At 40.6% G+C, this 18,115-nt stretch overlaps 1 protein-coding gene and 1 long non-coding RNA gene across 5 annotated transcripts in view; one reads left to right on the forward strand and one right to left on the reverse strand.

The window, feature by feature from the left end:
• The window catches only part of LOC126990906 (protocadherin Fat 1-like), a 33,612-nt gene extending 23,379 nt beyond the window's left edge, over positions 1-10,233 (forward strand). For both annotated transcript variants that reach the window (XR_007744911.1, XR_007744910.1), the window contains exons 7-8: positions 2,625-2,769; positions 9,760-10,233. The gene's annotated coding sequence lies outside the window, so the exon portion shown is untranslated. The remainder of the gene's footprint in view (positions 1-2,624; positions 2,770-9,759) is intronic.
• On the reverse strand, positions 5,689-17,127 carry LOC126990907 (uncharacterized). Of its 3 annotated transcripts, XR_007744914.1 has the most exons (4): positions 15,682-17,127; positions 12,202-13,018; positions 11,097-11,659; positions 5,689-6,924 (listed from the first exon to the last, which is right to left on the reverse strand). It is a non-coding gene; the product is annotated as an uncharacterized LOC126990907 (long non-coding RNA). The 3 variants fall into 3 exon arrangements; XR_007744913.1 differs by lacking the exon at positions 5,689-6,924 and having other exon boundaries at positions 10,756-11,659; positions 12,202-12,348; XR_007744912.1 differs by lacking the exon at positions 5,689-6,924 and having other exon boundaries at positions 10,756-11,659.
• Between the last annotated feature and the right edge of the window lie 988 nt (positions 17,128-18,115).

The raw sequence follows: 18,115 nt of genomic DNA on the forward strand, positions 1-18,115 counted from the left end.
CTTGGTGGCACCGGTCGGGGATTGAACTCGCGTCCTCCTGAACGCGGGGCCGTCTTGCTATCTGTTCAGCCACCGCCTCCCCACTACCCCTGATGTGTTGAAAAGCTTTGTGAGACTGTACAGGGCTACGCTTACTGGTCTGAGCATGCGCAGTTCACGAGAGACCAGTGTTTGTAAACAAAAGCGCCAGCTTTTGACGATGGGACACCAAATAACACAACACCGGGTGCCTTCAATACCATGGCATGCTCACAAACGAATATGGAATATCAAATTTGAGGCAGTGAATAATAATTTTTTGGGCAAAGTTAAATGATTTTTCTCTTTGATATATTGATTTTTGAGTCTAACATAAAAAAAAATGACCTAGTGTTTTAATGTTGATGATCTAAGTATGAAATCTCTTCACCAAAGATATTTCATACCCCGAAGTTTTTTCATACAACACCGGGCGCCCGGGCCACGTGTAGGGAGGAGACAACGTTTTCTTCTGAGAGGCGGAAAAAAATAGCGATTATCACTAGTTTGGTTACAAAAGTAACGAAGATACCGATATATATTTAAATAAGTAGCGGATGGCCGATAACCCGATTTTGTTATCAGCGATAAAGTATCGCGATAACTTATCGCAATAACGCCCAGCTATGGCCAAGAATCATCAGGAATGAACTATTTTAACAATAAATATACAGGAATCTAATTATTAGGGCCCAGGAGACAGTGTTTGGGGCGAAATCGGCAAAACAATATGCCAGGTTGGACAGTCCAGTAACGTTGGTGTGGTGGTCAGCGTCCCTGACCATGTATCTGGCGGCCAGGCTTCACATCCCGGCCCAGGCAGTCAGTGTGCAGCCACCCAGCTGTTCAGCCTTCTTTTTGGAGGGTCTGTACCTGGGGAAGGTACACTGTGCTAACCACACTGTAGGCTACCTGTGGCGTTTTTTATTTTTACTTAGGAGGAAACACTTCAAGGGCAAAAGAAAAAAAATAATGAATAAAAAGCCCGCCACTCGCTGCTTCCACAAAGGAGTCAAGAGGGGTGGCCGAAAGATGGTTCAAATGAGAGGTGTCCCGCTGCCCTCCTCTTGAAAGAGTTCAAGTGGTAGGGTTAAGGGTTCCCTCCCACCACAAGGGCCAGCGGAACGGGGATGAACGCCGCTGCCAACTTTACTGTTTTGGTGCTGTTCCTCTCGGTGTGCCTTGCCTGGCCACTGTTTGTCTTCATACTTATTGGGATAATTATGCAGCTGTCGTCATTGAGGCTAACACTTAACCCGGTGGTGGTGGTGGTGGTAGCTGGGGGGGTCATGTTTCTTAAAGGCTGCTCCCTCTAAGCGAGAAAAATGAGGAAAAATCATCACTCACGCAAACCATTTCATAATATATATCAACGCATTTGGATTCACTTTATGCATCATCTATTTTTGGGGTTTATATCACGGTAAAAATTTGGCCCGTCACTGCTACACGGTAAAGCCACAAATTTGGCCCGTCGCTGCTGCCGGGTTAAGATGTCATTTGCCTATAGAAATGACAAGATGTTATGTCTTACAAATCATTGTACATGCAGAGTAAACCTTGTCAGGCAACACACATATGCGCACACTCAAAAGAGGCAGAGAATTCTGGAGAGTGACGGCTCTGCTGCCTGCTTGTTACAAGGAACACACTGAACACCTCTTGTGGGAAGGTGGAGCGAGGGCGACAGAACAGAGTACTTGTGAGGGAGACGGGATAAAAATAATGTTCAGCAGGGAAGATATTATGACATGTCAGGTAAAGCAGCTTCAGTTTTGGCGCCACTATAAAAAAAATTTCCTGCGCCATGACGGGCTTGGGCCGACCCCCTGGCCCCTGAAGAAAGCCTGCAGACAAAGATGTTAGAAAAAAAACATTGCTAACTAGGATTGTTAAGAATTAATTCCTGGCTTCAAGAACTGGTAGTGTAGTTTGTTCAAGATTTTGATTTCCAGTAAAATCCTTACAAGTGGGCATGCTGGGGGCTCCAGCCTGGCCGGGTTATTCAGTTTTCCAAGTTATGCAAATCCCCCATTCCCCTTCCCCCCACTTGCATAACGGTAGAGTCAAAATATTGAAAACACTGCTCTACACAGCAGCAGTAAAAGCTTGATTGAATTAGCACACTTACCAGTGAAGGGCTGCTGTAGTCAGGGAGAGTGAGCACAGCTACATGTTTAACACAGCGGGCAAGCCTTAACAAGCCCCGAGATACTCGCTGGGCTGAATCGGAGAGTGCTGGCCCAAGTGTTGTTACACGTTCAGAGGGTGAGGCAGCCCAGTGTACAGTGTGGCTAAAACTCGGCAACATGCCCAGATGCACCATTCTTTTTCCTTATTTGTTTGAATTGTCAGTTTAATGTTTTAGTGAATATTTCATTGCCTTGCCAAGATATAAGGGTTTTACTGTACTTCCTTCAGTACTGTCAGGGCTTTGCAGGAACCTAAACCAGTGGACGGATGACTGTTATTGTTATTTCTGACACAAGAACACAATCAGGGGACATGTGCCGGGGTCTCCTCCCACCCTTTGGTACCACAGAATACGTGTAATTTTTACTCTCCGTTGCAGTCAGTATAGGGACGTGATTTGTTATATCTTGTAGGTGCCTGTGAGGGCTGCTCCACGTGTCATCAGGAAGGAGGACTTTGACAACCTAGAGAAACCTGCACAGATGAAGAGCTGGACGTGCTGGACCCGGCAGACACATTCGTGGTGTTGTGATTCACTCGTAACACTGGAGAACACAGGTAACCAGCCTGACGACTTGTCTAGGACTGAACGTTCTTCATCTTTGAGAAGCCTCATAGCCTATTGGTGTTCTTAGACTCGGCTTTTACACGTAGTGATTTTTGTGTTGCTCTTGAATCATTATTTGTGGATCTACATCATTGCTGACAAAGTACAGGTCTGAAAACATGAATATAATTGGCCAGTATTCAGCTTACAGTCATGAACCTGCCACTTCAATCACAAAACTGCTCCCACTATTTTGTTTTCAGTGTATTATTACAAAGGATTTGCTGTGTGTTAGTAGTAAGAAATGCTGCATGAAGTAAAGCACTGATTTTGAATTGCAATTTGGATGCATGTGTTCTCTCTCTATTCTCAGTGAAGTAGATATTTACTCAACACATATACAAGAACTGTCCTTAGACGTCTATATTTAGAAAATGTGTGTTATCTCTGTGGGTTGGCAGTCTCTGTTTCCATAACCATCACAGTCTTCTCTTGTCCGTACTTATGTTAAGACTGGTGACCCAGGCCATTCTGTGTCCTTCATGACGGCTGAGTCTGTGGCCGTCACCTTTCTGTACTTGGCACACTTTCCTCTTATTGACTGAAGGGCGGAGGACATGGATGGACCCAGTTGTGGAGTCCTTAGATACTGATGCCTTGAGGAGCACGGGGAAGGTGTTCCTCCGTGTGTTTCTCTTCTCCTTGTTGGACTGGAGGGTTTGTGGGCACAGCAGCACCCACCTGTGGCTGGCCTGGAATGAGGTACTGGCTGGTGGGGTGGTCATTGGCAGGACTGTCATTGGTCTGTTGTTGTAAGCAGGACCTGTTGTGACCTACTCGTGGCCAAAATCCATGGCATCTTTGTAGGTGGGTCATGCTACCCCTCCATAGTTGTGCATTTTCCAGTATTGGTGACCACTTGCCCAATATTCATGTAGTATATGCTACATAGTGGTTCATGAAAAGAATATTTAACCCGGCAGCAGTGACGGGCCAAATAGATGATGCATAAACTGACCACAGATGCATTGATATATTTTCTCGTTTTTCTCGCTTAGAGGAAGGAGCCTTTAAGAAACGTGATCCCCGCGGCTACCACCACCGGGTTAAATTGCTTCTTTACAACATTGAAAAATGCAAAATGTAGTTGATACTAAAGCTCCATTTAGCACGAAATTTAACCGAATAACTGCCGTAGTTCCCTATAGATGTAAATCCCTTAGCATAACAGGCCATCAACATCACATTCTGACATGCCTAACACCTTGCCATAACAATTCTTGCAGCACTGTTGAGCTTAACTGCATAAACATTGTGGCAGTATCGCACTGTACAGACCATTGCAACACTCTCCAGTGCGGTTCAGTCAGAGTGATGAGAGTAGAATGTTGAATTGTAAGATATTTAAAATTGCTTCCTCACATACATCATTCATTGTAGGAATGAATCATTGCCTTCAATATATTTTATTACAGTCGGAAATATTTCAAACGTTATCTTCATAAAGCACATAATTACTGAGCAAAGAAAAAAAAGGATGAGGTTTGAGCAATTTGACACGGAAATGAAACCGCTGATGCAAAATGTGAACTAGATAAGCACTGGTAAGATTTGCAGCCCAGCTTCCCTTAGTAGTTTATTATAGGTCAGCATTTCCTGAGTGTAGTCTTGAGTCTGCACCAAGAGAACTGGACATCCAGACCTCAGGCCCAGACACTCTGTTGGAACTGCAAGCAAAGAAATGCCGAGACACAAGTGAAACGTGATCAGTCTTGTGCTTGGTAGATAACTTAGTGTTGCTCATTTAAGTACAGTAAAATTTACTGCTGAAACTGTCTGTAGCAGAGACCTGAGTAGTCTGGGTTCATGCCTGAAGGCGACTGTATCCTTTGTGTACTGACGGACCGCTGACCTTTGTTACGATGCCTGCAGCCTATTCCAGTGCTCCCATTACTTTACTGTGATATATGTATTTATGTAAGTAAAATGTATTATTTCCTCCCATCGCTTATTTCTCTTATTATGCTCATCATGTCGTAAGTCTTTCCTTTTCTGTGGGTATGTTATCTTTCAAAGCTGGTGTGTTAGTCTTGGATGTGTGGCGCCACAAACAACATCATGGGACGGGAGTCTGGGCGCCAAGACAGCCAGTGCTCACAAGATGCAGAGCCGGCCACATTATTAGGTCTGTCCACTCACAAGCGTGGGTGTGACACATACACATTGCCAGCTTGTGGTTGTGGGAAAATCAGCTTGTTCTATTTCATTGGCTGCTTGGGATAAAAACTCAAGCTACTTCTTCTGTCATGTATTTGAATGTTTATACGTACTAATGACCATCACTCGTAGCCTCCTTTGTAAACCCCAAACGTGCCGACTGTCTGCCGTACAAGCACGCAAAAAATTTGCTGCTGTCAGTCAGTCTGGTCATATCTCAGGCAAACAAACATCATTAAATAAATGCATTAGCTCATTTTTGGTATTGGAAAAGACATCTGTAAGTGCAAATTAAAGGTATTTTTTATCATTCATGTACATCACATGGATAATATTAGAAATTGCATGAAGTATTGCTGCATGTGGTGTGTGGTTTTCTCCTAGTCCAGCATAACACTCAGCAATATTTCCTGCTGTCCCAGAGTGTTGTTCCCTGTGATATACATGTGATGATTGACCAAGATGCCTCTTACTTGCACTTACAGAGCTGCCAAGTGTCTTTTTCACACCTGAAATGAGATAAAGCAGGATTGTTCAATGCTGCACTGTTGGTGTGTATATGTGTGCCCAAGTGATAGCTTTCATGTGTGGCATGGCACGGCAGGTTTGGGAGGTACACAAGAGGGCATGAGTGATGGTTCTCAGTAATTATAATCATTCAAATATATGATTGAAGAAATGGCTTGAGTATTTATCACAAGTAATAACAACGATACAGAACACATTGATTTTTACACAAGCACAAGCTGGCAATGCATATGTAGCAGATCCATCCTAATCCACTCCTGGGGATGAACAGATGAAAGGAAACCAAATGTACAGATAGAACCTCAGCCATTTGCAGCAAATATATACGCACTAGACAAATTAACACACACACACACACACACACTCACAGAATTGTAATGATCGTTATAACTTGTTGACATAATGTGGATATTTTTGTCTGAACACACTTATATCAGGAAGAGGGTCGTCAAGGTTGTGTTTTTCCCCAGCCAATAAACCTACTTTTGATGAGGTGTGAAGGTTGTGGGCTGCATATTTTGGGGCTGATTGTGTTTCATGTTGGTACTGATCAACCCTTGGACAGCATTTGAAGAGTGGCTCCCCCAAAATGAATCGTCTGTATATAGTCACTGCCTGCCGACCTGAGGACCGTAGCTTAAATATAGTTACGCCGCATAAGAGATGTTTTAACTCGTCTATATAAAGATTCTACCGAAGTGTTGTTATATATCTGCCGTACAACACTGACTGGAGCGTCTATATAGAGTTCCAGCACCGTCTGAGGCAGGGGGTCCCAACCTTTTTGTTCCTCTGTACCCCTTGGCCATTTCTATAGGTTTCCGTGTACCCCTAAAAATTTAGGAAAAAAACGAAGAAATTTTAATATTTTGATATTATTCTGTAATGAAATCTGTATGTGTAAACTGATGATATAATGTAAGTTAAATAACATTTTGCTTACTAAAATGAGGAAATTGAAAAAACACGACATTATGCAATATGAATGCAGATTACAACACATGTATTGTACAGTAGTGGTTATTCTCTCGGACCCAATGTACCCCCTGAAAAGTGCAAATGTACCACTGGGGGTACATGTACCCCAGGTTGGGAACCCCTGCTCTGAGGGTTAAAATACCACAAGTTGTCCCCAAAGAGGCTTGCTGTGTCAACCTACTGGAAGAGCTCAGGTCACAGGGCAGCATCACACCTCTGTACTTGTCATGGGGCAGGTGACAGGTGTGGACATGGCCAGGTGTAAAGTGAATCACACACTGCTGCCTCTGTACTTGTCATGGGGCAGGTGACAGGTGTGGACATGGCCAGGTGTAAAGTGGAGTGCAATAGTCATGCCACTGGTTGATGCAGTATCCCAACAGTTGTTTTTGTGGGCCACAGGACACTGTCTTCATGTTGGGTATTTTCTATGGCATGTTAGTCTGCAAAACATTTGAAACATTTGAAACATTTTATTATCCCTTTTTTATACAATTATGTATTTACAATAATTTACTAGTGCAGGGAGCCCATTTAAAGCTGTATGCTTTTTGGGCAGTACTGGAACTTAGGTGCCGGATTTAATCAATAGTGGAAAAAAGAAAAATATATATACATAATATATATATATATATATATATTTATATATATATATATATATATATATATATATATATATATATATATATATATATATATATATATATATATATATATATATATATATATATATATATATATATATATATATATATATATATATATATATATATATAAACATATATACACAAACAAACATATAATATATGACAAATACAAAATAATAATAATAATAATAATAATAATAATAATAATTAGTTATAGAAATAATAATAATAATTAACATTGTGATAATTATAAAATAATAGTAGTGTAAATAATAATTAAAGTGATAATATTAACACAATATCATTAGTACAAAAATTGTAATTGATTTATAAAAATAATATGGTAGTACAGTAAATGATAATGTAAGTAGTAATAGTATTAATACAATAATAATAGTATAAGGTAATAATTGATTAAGCTGAGGACACACTCTGACAGATGATACATGGACTTAATAATTATAATTGAGAAGAATATGTTTTTTAAATTGTTTTTAAAGGAGTGTATTGAATTTAGAGCTTTAATATTATTAGGAATAGAATTCCATGTTTTAGGTCCTGAATAAAAAAGTGAGTGTTGAAAAAGTGTTAAATTATGGGCAGGTGGACGTAAATTTTCATGAGTACGGGTGAAATAAGTATGTTGTGGCTGTAAGGACACGGAGGTTTCACTTTTGATCTTTTTATACATGTAAATGCCAATTTGTAGCTTATTTATGTCAAAAAGTTTTAAGGAATTTGTTTCTTTAAAGAGAGGTTGTGTGTGGGCAAAGTAGTCACTGTTTGTAATAATTCTTATTATTTTCTTTTGAAGTCTAAACAGAGGTAACAGGTGTGTGGGGTAGGTGTTGCACCAGATAGGCGTACAGTAATACAGGTGTGGTAAGACATGTGCGTTATATAACATTTTCAAAACATCAATGGGCATTAATTCTTTAATTTGATATAACAGAGATACTAGCCTGGATAATTTAAGGATTTGGTTTGTTACGTGATGCTTAAAGGTCATGGTATCATCATACGTTATTCCTAATAATGTATGTTTATTAGTTCTGCTTATAATGTCTTGGGAAAAAAATAGGGACGGAAGCATTGATGGTGACTTATTAGTAAACAGCATATAAAATGTTTTGTTTAAGTTCACTGTTAATCTATTACTCAGACACCATTTATGAAAGGTTTGTAGGTCAGTGTTTGCTATATGTATCATGTCAGTAGGATTTTCACCAGTAATATTTAAGGTTGAGTCATCTGCGAAAAGGATTGTTTTAAAGTTTGTAAATATGTAAGTAATATCATTTATATATAAGAGAAACAGGATTGGACCCAAGACACTGCCCTGTGGAACACCGTATTGAATAGGTAGAGATGCAGATAGACAAGTGTGGAATTTGGTTGATTGAGTTCTGTGGGACAAGTAATCCTGAAACCAGTCATGAATAATACCTCTAATTCCATAGTAATACAACTTACGTAATAATATATCGTGTCTGACTGTATCAAAAGCTTTGGTGAAGTCAACAAAGATGCTTAATAATGACTGTTTATTATCTAAAGTTTTATAGATTTCTTCTGAATAAGTTCTCAAGGCATTGAAAGTGTTTAGACCACGACGAAAACCAAACTGACTGGGATTAAGTATGTTTTTAGTTTCAAGAAAATTTATGAAATTTTTTCATTACTTTTCAAAGATCTTAGAAAAACATTTAGTAAGGATATTGGTCTATAATTACTTAGTTCATCTTTGGGACCTTTCTTATGGATGGGGACAACAGTTGCATGTTTTAGGAGTTGAAATTTACCATTATTGATAGAATTATTAAAGAGTATGGACAAGGGTATTGCAAGTTGGTTTTTGCTGGTTTTTAATACAGATACTGGGATTTCATGCACATTGCACTTTTTGTTTTTAAGGGAATTAATTACAGTAATTACATCTTGGGGGATAATTATAGGAATTGTCATTGAATGAGGAAAGTCACCTTGAAGAAAGCTGAGAGGGTCTGTGGTGGAAGGTGGTAGACTGTGATCTATTTTAGGCGCAACATTTGTGTAAAATTCATTAAAAGCTTGTGCAATTTGTAAAGGTTCAGAGAGTTTTTTGCCATTATAGATTATGTTATTTGTGGAACTCTTCTTATGGTCATGATTAGAAAGTTGGTGGATTGTTCGCCATATTTTACAGGTGTTATTTTTAAAATTAGTGAATTGAGCCATATAGTAAGATTGCAGGTAACTATCACCAGCTTGGCAGCCCTGGTTAGTGACTGAGGGCTTTACTGGAAGGTATCTTGTACAAATGAGTTCTCAGCTCCATCAAGGTTAAGCTGCTAGTGTTATGGATAGCTTTGCAAGAGTCTTTCATGTTAACTCATCACCTATTGTTTGTCACAATTTTTTATTCTTCTTAGTTTACCTCTCTGTCTCTCTCTCTCTCTCCATTATCTCCTTGCCTTACCTTGAAGTCCCTTTCTCCCGTCCTTCTTTCATTTCCATCTTTCTTTCTCTCTCTCCTCTACACCCTCTTCTTTCCCTTCTCTCCTTCCCTTCCCTTCCCTTGATAGTTTCCATTCATCTCCTTCCATTTATTTATTTTCTCAAGTCTCCCATTCATGAATTTTGTATTTCTAGATTTCTGTTGCCAGGAAGGAGGAGGAACAAAGAAGAAGAGGAGGAAGAACAAGAAGAAAACAAAAGGAACAGGAAGAATTAAAGAATAGAGAAACAACACACACACACACACACAGGAACATGAAAAGCACAATATTTTCTTCTGGTTTAATTTTTATTAGTTCATATTTTCACAACAGCTTTCAAGGTTCCACAGTGTAATCTGCACACACACACACACACACACACACACACACACACAAACCATGGTACTCAGCACATTGCACTCTGGTATTTTCTGGCAGACAGCTGCGTCAAAGAACACAAACGGACGTCACAAAATAACAGTTTTAACGCAAACTTTGTCGTTGGTTGTGTCGGTGCGAGAGTTTTTGAGGCCGGAGAATGATGAACACAATGTGCTGAATACTGTCACTGCTGCTAACAGATGTATACCAACATACAGATTCACTCAGGATATACACATACAATATAGACATACTATATATATATATATATATATATATATATATATATATATATATATATATATATATATATATATATATATATATATATATATATATATATATATATATATATATATATATATATATATATATATATATATATATATATATATATATATATATATATATATATATATATATATATATATATATATTTTAGTGGTGTATTATATTAGGGTATATATATATATATATATATATATATATATATATATATATATATATATATATATATATATATATATATATATATATATATATATATATATATTTTAGGTGGTCTATAGATATATATATATATATATATATATATATATATATATATATATATATATATATATATATATATATATATATATATATATATATATATATATATATATATATATATATATATATATATATATATATATATATATATATATATATATATATATATATATATATATATATATATATATATATATATAAAGGGGTCACCCCCCTCTATCCCCCCTTTCCCAGTGTTCCTGTGTGCGTTCTCTCAATAAAAAAAATATTTGACAAAGTGTGTATTATTTCAACTTAAAAAAGATGCAGGTTAAGTTTAGAAAGTGGAAGAGAGAGAGAGAGAGAGAGAGAGAGAGAGAGAGAGAGAGAGAGGATTACTATCAGCACCTACTCAAGAACAAAACTTGCTAATATTCCCCTCGACTAATTTGGTCAATAAAAATAAATAGGAATAAAGAAATATAAAATAAAGAAACAAGCCTGACAAAATAAACTAATACAACTGCCAAAAACATCTAATAAAAACTAAACTGTAAGCAATGACTGTATGTAACTTACTGTATGAAATTGTATGCACGTAACTCTATAACTAAGTTCCTACTGATGATGGCAAAGTTATCGCTGTGCCAAAGGTGCCATCACTATTACCACCACACAGTGGCTGGCTGGACTGGACTGCCCCATGGCAGGTCACTCCCTCTCCAGGCTACTCAGGATGGACTGGAGTCTTGTGTCTTGTGAGGTGCGTTGCGTCCCTCCTTCCCGGGCCTGTCAACGAGAGACCTGCAACTAATGTATTCTAGACTGTACAGAATAACACGTTAATGCCTCCATGAGATTACGAAACAGGAAACCGTACTGGAAACATGCAGTCCATACCATACCCGGGCGTCTGAACGGTTAACAGCAGGTCCATGGGAAGGAGGCCTCGGTGTCTGAATGGACAGTGTGTAGTCGTGGTGAGCCTGAGGACCTGGGTTTGAGTCCCGCCAAAGCACGCCGACAATTTCCACAACCGTCACCGTGTGGCGGAAGATCACCCACAAGCTGCCCAGATCTTCAGTCAACCCTAGCTTCAGTGACTTGGTTCGGGCGGGGCAGCACGGGCCGGGCAAGTCACGCTGTACATAATATACGCTGTACATAATATCGCATGCTTCACTAACGGGCCAAGGTTGTCCCTCATGAAAGCATAACGGGCAGGACACAGAAAACTTTGATGGACTTAAAAACAAAGATTAAACAATTAGCTAATATTACACATGTGCAGTGTGACAGCAAAATGTTGCAATATAAGTATTACTAACTGGAAAAATTACTGGAAGGGAATTGCTGTCCCCTGTACTCTTTTCATCCAAATATTAGAATTCAATGAGGAATGAACTGTAAAGATTTGAAAACTCAGTATTGAGAGCAATTTTACAAGTCCCAACCTATGCAGCCTGGCGCCCCGGCCAGAGGCAGGAACACAGTATTGGCTCAACACTTCATGAAAGAAAGACACAAACAACTTGGCCACAAACAGATTCATTAAGGAATTAGAAAATGCTGACATGAAGTGGATCAAAATTTCAAATCTGAACTCAATATAAACAAAACACCACATAACAACCTGACAAAGATCAGTGTGGTAGAAGGACAAACGGAATGGTACACAACTCACTGGTTTCTTGCACAGGTAACTACTTGTTCTGCTCTTTACGACGAGTTCACGGGAAACGAGACAAGCGTGTCAAGAGTCTTGTGTCTTGACAAGTCCCGCCTTTCTGGCATTCACAGTGTCCTGCATGTCCCTCAGCTCCTTCAATGCCTGCCAGGAATTTATGACACCAATGTTTTGGGCAAAATGACACATAACAATAAAGAAATGCACTAAAAAAATCAAAACTCACCTAACACTCGGTAAAAAGGTGGTCAATTATGAGCCAAAGAGTTTGTTGGACACAATGCATCATGTTGCAGTCTCTACACACTTCACTGTAAGAACACTTTGCAATCCTCACTCACTCCGGCAGACTGTGCCAGCACGGGAAGAGTTCAACTTTTGTGCGTTCACACGGGAGTCAACACATTTTGGACTTGATAAGCAGTTCTCAAGGCACCACAGCAATGACCTGCCTCTGAGCCACTCTTGCTGGGAGGCTCCTCAGTGAGTCTTGAGTTCACCACGGCCTGATCACGTGTTGGACCAGTAATCTCCAGCAGGCACCCTCCCGACATGAGCAAGTGCTCTTTATCGTCAATCTCTGGGTACTGCCAGGACCTCACACACCACACACCCCATCCCCCTTGCTCAGGGGGGGACAGTAACCGCTCCTCGTCGACGGAGAGAATCCGGCCTGAGCGGGCTCGAACTGGCGCCCTGTCAGGCCGTGAAGCCTGGATCGCAGTGCTTTAACCAGTGTCAACCCTGTCGTGAGAGGTCACTGTCCTGCGCGGGGAGTCAGTGCAGGCTGTGGCTGGCCGGTGGTCAAGCTGAGCTATTGGTCGCAGGAAAGGAAAAGAAATGTATAAAATAGTTGTTGCATGAGATAAAATGCACTACTACCAGTAATGGACCAAAACCTTGTGTGTCCTGATGTGGACTTGCATTCATGGAAATGTTGCAGACTGTGAATTCCATTAACTTAAAATTCCCATGAGGAATAATAGTAAAAGGTGCACTTGCATTTTCAGCCTCTATGAAAACCTACAAAAGTATCAAACAATGGTGTGACACATTTAACAGTATGAGGCTGGCTCATGCACATCCTCTCCAGCATCTTCTGTACAGCCTGGCCTGAGGCATGTTTTTGACCTCCTAGCCGTGCTGCCCTCCCCTTCAGTACAGCCGCCCTCAGTCCACACGGGAACGGCTCCGTGGCTCACGCCGCGCTCACCCTCTCATGGGAAACCCTGCCTTGGCAGCAGCTTGAGACCCCCCTTGGGCTGGCTACAAGTGGCCTCCCTTCACCGCCCTGAGATGTCATGTAAGCCATGGCGGCTGTCCTTGGCTTGCTTGCACGAGACTTTTGATGAATCTCGACTCGCTGAGCTCAGCCTTGTTGGTAAAAAATGTTTCCTTCTCTGCATTGCACTTGACCGGACATGCGAAGGCCTGGCTTGAGAAAATGTTGCACAGTAATTGTGAATAATTTAGAGAAGTGCTGTTGGTTATTCCAGGTTTTTATGCAGTAACAGAAAGTAACTACACCTGTTCCATTTTTCCTTAAGGAATGACGAATCTAGTTTGTGCTAAATAAGAGTTTAGTAATCTTTCCATGAGTGCAAATGTGTCTAACATATGAAGAGAGTATGTATGCTACGTAGATATTTGTATAAATGATACCTCATTATTTTATCCTTCTCTCATCAGTACATCAACCTATCTATTCATCCATCACTCTGTCTAACTATCATATAGTTCATATTTATCTGTCCCACAAATTTAATCTAATGTTAACCCGGTGGTGGTGGTGGTGGTGGTGGTAGGGACCATGTTTCTTAATGGTCCCTCCAAGCGAGAAAAATGAGAAAAAATCACCCCTCACACAAACCATTTCATAATATATATCAAAGCATTTGTGATCAGATTATGCATCATCCATTTTGGGGGGTTTATATCTGGGGGTGGAGGGGCCCTGATTCCATTACTTGCTGGGCTTCTCTCTGTGTTATCACACACACACACACACACACACACACACACACACACACACACACTATTGCTGCAATACATGTTCTGTGCGATTCCAAGGTACTGTGAAGATAAGTCATCAATGATTACAGTTCAATAATATTTAATTTAATTTCAATACTTATTGTTAATTAAAAAAATAGAGTAAAATACATGTAAATGTGTTTCATTTTGCTTGAGGTTCAAAATAGCTAGGTTTAGAGAATAGTGTAGGAAAATGTCTTCAACATATTCTAGTGACATTGGTACCCATGACAATGAAGGCTGTGCAACCTTATACATTAGGCTGTTAAATAAAGATGGACTTATAACCCAAGCTAGAGGAGCTTCTAGCTGAAGAGCCTTCACATGAGCAAGTAGTAGCCTAGCCTATCACCGCTGAAATACTAATACTTCCCAGCATTTTAGAATCTCATAAACGAGTAATAATAATAATGGAAACGGTTACCAGAGTGATGATTAGCAAATACAATATAAACAAAGAATGTGCTCACTTTTAGAGCGAGTTGGGTGTGATTCTAGAGTTTACCACGACAGGTTACATGGCTCACCAAAGGCTGGCTTCTGTTCATTACACTCTTGTAACACGTCCAGTCTGTGGCCTTGATGAGGCTGTGACATTGTGAGTCTGTAACAACAGCTGAAGGTCACAGCCAATAGTTTTGGCCACAGCTTCCCTCGCCGTGAGGTGGGCGACTGTTTCAGTCCTTGCAGCTGTGCCTCTCCCTGCACTCAAATGATACACTTTGTACCCCTTTGTGGCACGGTGCTACGCTTGGCACCGCCTCAAAATAGCAAAAAATGACCCGCCAGACACCGTGCTTTGAAGTCGGCGCGGTGCTGGAAGGGCCGGTGATGGATATCCCTCCCAAGGTGCAGGACTTTACATTTTCCTACAGTGAATAGCTGCACCTAACAAGCCCTTGTTGTCACCAAGTAAGGGAAGGCCTCCTCTACCTGCTGACCAAAGGGGAAGGGGATCTGTGCAGGGGTGTAAGCAGGGGAGGGAAAAATGTAACCAGATGTCAAGTTGAAAATGGTGGCAAAAATTGGGTTATGAGATTTTCACCTGCTGATATTTTTCCCTTTCTCTCTCTACCTGCTTAACATAGAGGCAAGCGCTTAGTGTTAGCAGGTAGTGGAAGGCTTCTTCTATCAGCTCACCAAAGGGAAAGGAGGTGGGGACAATAGCCTAAGCAGGGGAGGGAAAAATGTAAGCAGATGTCAAGTTGAAAATGGTGGTAAAATTTGGGTTATGAGATTTTTACCTGTTAATATTTTTCCCTTTTCCTCTACATCTGCTTTAAGAAGAGGTAAGTGCTTGGTGTCAGCAGGTAGGGGAAGGCCTCCTCTACTTGCTGACCAAAGGGGAAGGGGATCTGTGCAGGGGTGTAGGCAGGGGTGGGAAAAATGTAAGCAGATGTCAAGATGAAATTGGTGGCAAAAATTTGGTTATGAGAATTTTACCTCCTCCTCCTCCCCCGCCCCCCCCAAGGAGGTACTGAGGGGGGGGGTGGTAAGGTGCCCGCCCCGACAGACTCCACCAGTCAGGAGATCAGATCCCAGTCCTCCTCGCTTTGAGTGTGCACCGTGTTGGCTGTCAGTACCTGCAAAGAAAGTGAGATGGCGAGAAAGTGAGCGAAGATTAGAGCAAGCGGATAGTGGGGTTGGATAGAGCAAGGATTGGGCTTTGATTAGGTACAAACGGATTGGCTCTATCTTTCTTAGAAGCGGAGCTATAGGCCTTTAACTTTGGGTCATGGAAAAAAAATCTGGAAAAATCTTATACATGTCATGAAAGAAAGTAAGATAGTGAGAAAGTGAGCAAGGATTAGAGCAAGCGGAGAGTGGGGTTGGATAGAGCAAGGATTGGGCTTTGATCAGGCACAAACAGATTGGCTCTATCTTTCTTATGAATAGAGCTACAGGCCTTTAACTTTCGGTCATGGAAAAAAAATCTGGAAAAATCTTATACATGTCATGAAAGAAAGTAAGATAGTGGGAAAGTGAGCAAGGATTAGAGCAAGCCGATTGTGGGGTTGGATAGAGCAAGGACTGGGCTTTGATTAGGTACAAACATATTGGCTTTATCTTTCTTAGAAGTGGAGCTATGGGCCTTTAACTTTGGGATATGTATATAAAAAATGAAGGAAAAATCTTATACATGTCATGAAAGAGTGTGATAGAGAATTTGATATCAATTTGTTATCAGAACCTATCAGCAAAGTTGGTAAATAAAGTGAGATAGTGAGAGAGTGAGCGAGGATTAGAGCGAGTGGATGGTGGGGATGGATAGAGCGAGGATTGAACTTTGATTAGATGCAAACGGATTGACTCTAACCTAAATGAAACCCAAGTTATAAGCATTTAAAATCACCCATATGGTAAACTGAGACCAAAATATTAGTAAAAAAGTTAGAGAAAATGCAAGATAACTCTACATAGACATAAGACAGAGCCAAACACAAAACACAGAAAGATAGAGAAAGACTTCATCTATACACACAAATAAACGGAAAAACTCTAACTCAAAGGGATCCAGTGTTAGAAGCGTTTAAAGTTCACACACATGATAATTTAAACTGAAGTAAAATTGAAAAAAGTTTAAGAAAATGCAAGATACCTCAAGATAGACATAAGATAGACCAAGACCCAAAACACAGAAAGATAGAGAAAGCCTTCCTCTACACACACAAATAAACAGAACTCTAACTTAAACAAATCCAGAGTTATAAGCATTCAAATCTCACACACACGATAATTCAAACTAAAAAAAATCGAAAAAAGGTTAAGAAAATGCAAGATAACTCAAGATAGACATAAGATAAGATAAGAAGCTGAAGAAGACAAGGACGAGGCTGGGCGCTGAGTGACAGTCTGGAGGCTGCCACCACCACCACCACCACCACTCAAGGTGAGTACAAGAATGCCACAAAGACTGGCCAAGTTAGATGAAGTGCAAGAAGCAATAGAGTTGAAGTACCTGAAGAAGAACTAGACCAACTTTGGACCTGAATTTAGAGGCAAGGTGTGCAGATACTACCAAGATAAGGAGTTAGCAGCAGCTGGTACTGCTATAAGTCTTTATCTCAAGAATCACCAATGTCAAGTTGGAATTGGCAAAGTTTACTGGTGAAGTGAGCCAGTGGCAGTCCTCCTGGGATCAATATTCCTGTTCCGATGCAACAGACCTTCCACTAAGTTCACCTACTTGCTGTCATTGCCGGCGGGAGGGAGATGCCAGGAGTGTAGTGAAGCTCATACCAGTGCCCTGTTGCCTGTAACCTGCTACAAGCCATAGAGAGGATTATCTTGCAGGCACTGCTGAATGGTCCTGTCAACATCAACGTCGGTGGAGCGAAGGCGCGGCACAAATTACGCGATGACATTCTAACACAGTTTGGAGGCGTCACAGTGCAGGTGTTTCTGATCACCCGCTCTCGTGAACTATGGGCCAGGGAAGGTGATGGACAGGACTTAGACTGACATTCTTAGACAAGATTAGAAAGGTCTTTAAGGAAAGAAGAGTAGTAGTGAAGAACAGACAAGTGAAAATAAGAGTACTGGTTCTAAAGACAGGGTGTACTCCATGCTTCCTCCAAGCAAGAAAACTCTGTTTCTGTGTCAGGAAATTGTTATGGTGGAGTACTGGGATTGATGGCACTGTTGTCAGTGCTCAGGTGGTAATGGTGCAGACATGTTAGTACCAGCTTTGTGAAGAAGTGTAAGCCACAGTGGAGTAGGCCATACTCTGGTTGTGGTGGTCACAGTGGTGGAAAATGTCTTTGAGTTAAAGTTGTGGGACAGGGAAGTGGTGTCATTGCTGCCCTACCAGCCCTTGGCTAGGCCATATTCAGGGCTGGATTCCTTTCCTCAGGTTGACGATGACTACCACCATGAT

The sequence above is a fragment of the Eriocheir sinensis genome, unplaced genomic scaffold (assembly GCF_024679095.1).
Source record: "Eriocheir sinensis breed Jianghai 21 unplaced genomic scaffold, ASM2467909v1 Scaffold221, whole genome shotgun sequence".
In the NCBI taxonomy this organism is placed as follows: domain Eukaryota; kingdom Metazoa; phylum Arthropoda; class Malacostraca; order Decapoda; family Varunidae; genus Eriocheir; species Eriocheir sinensis.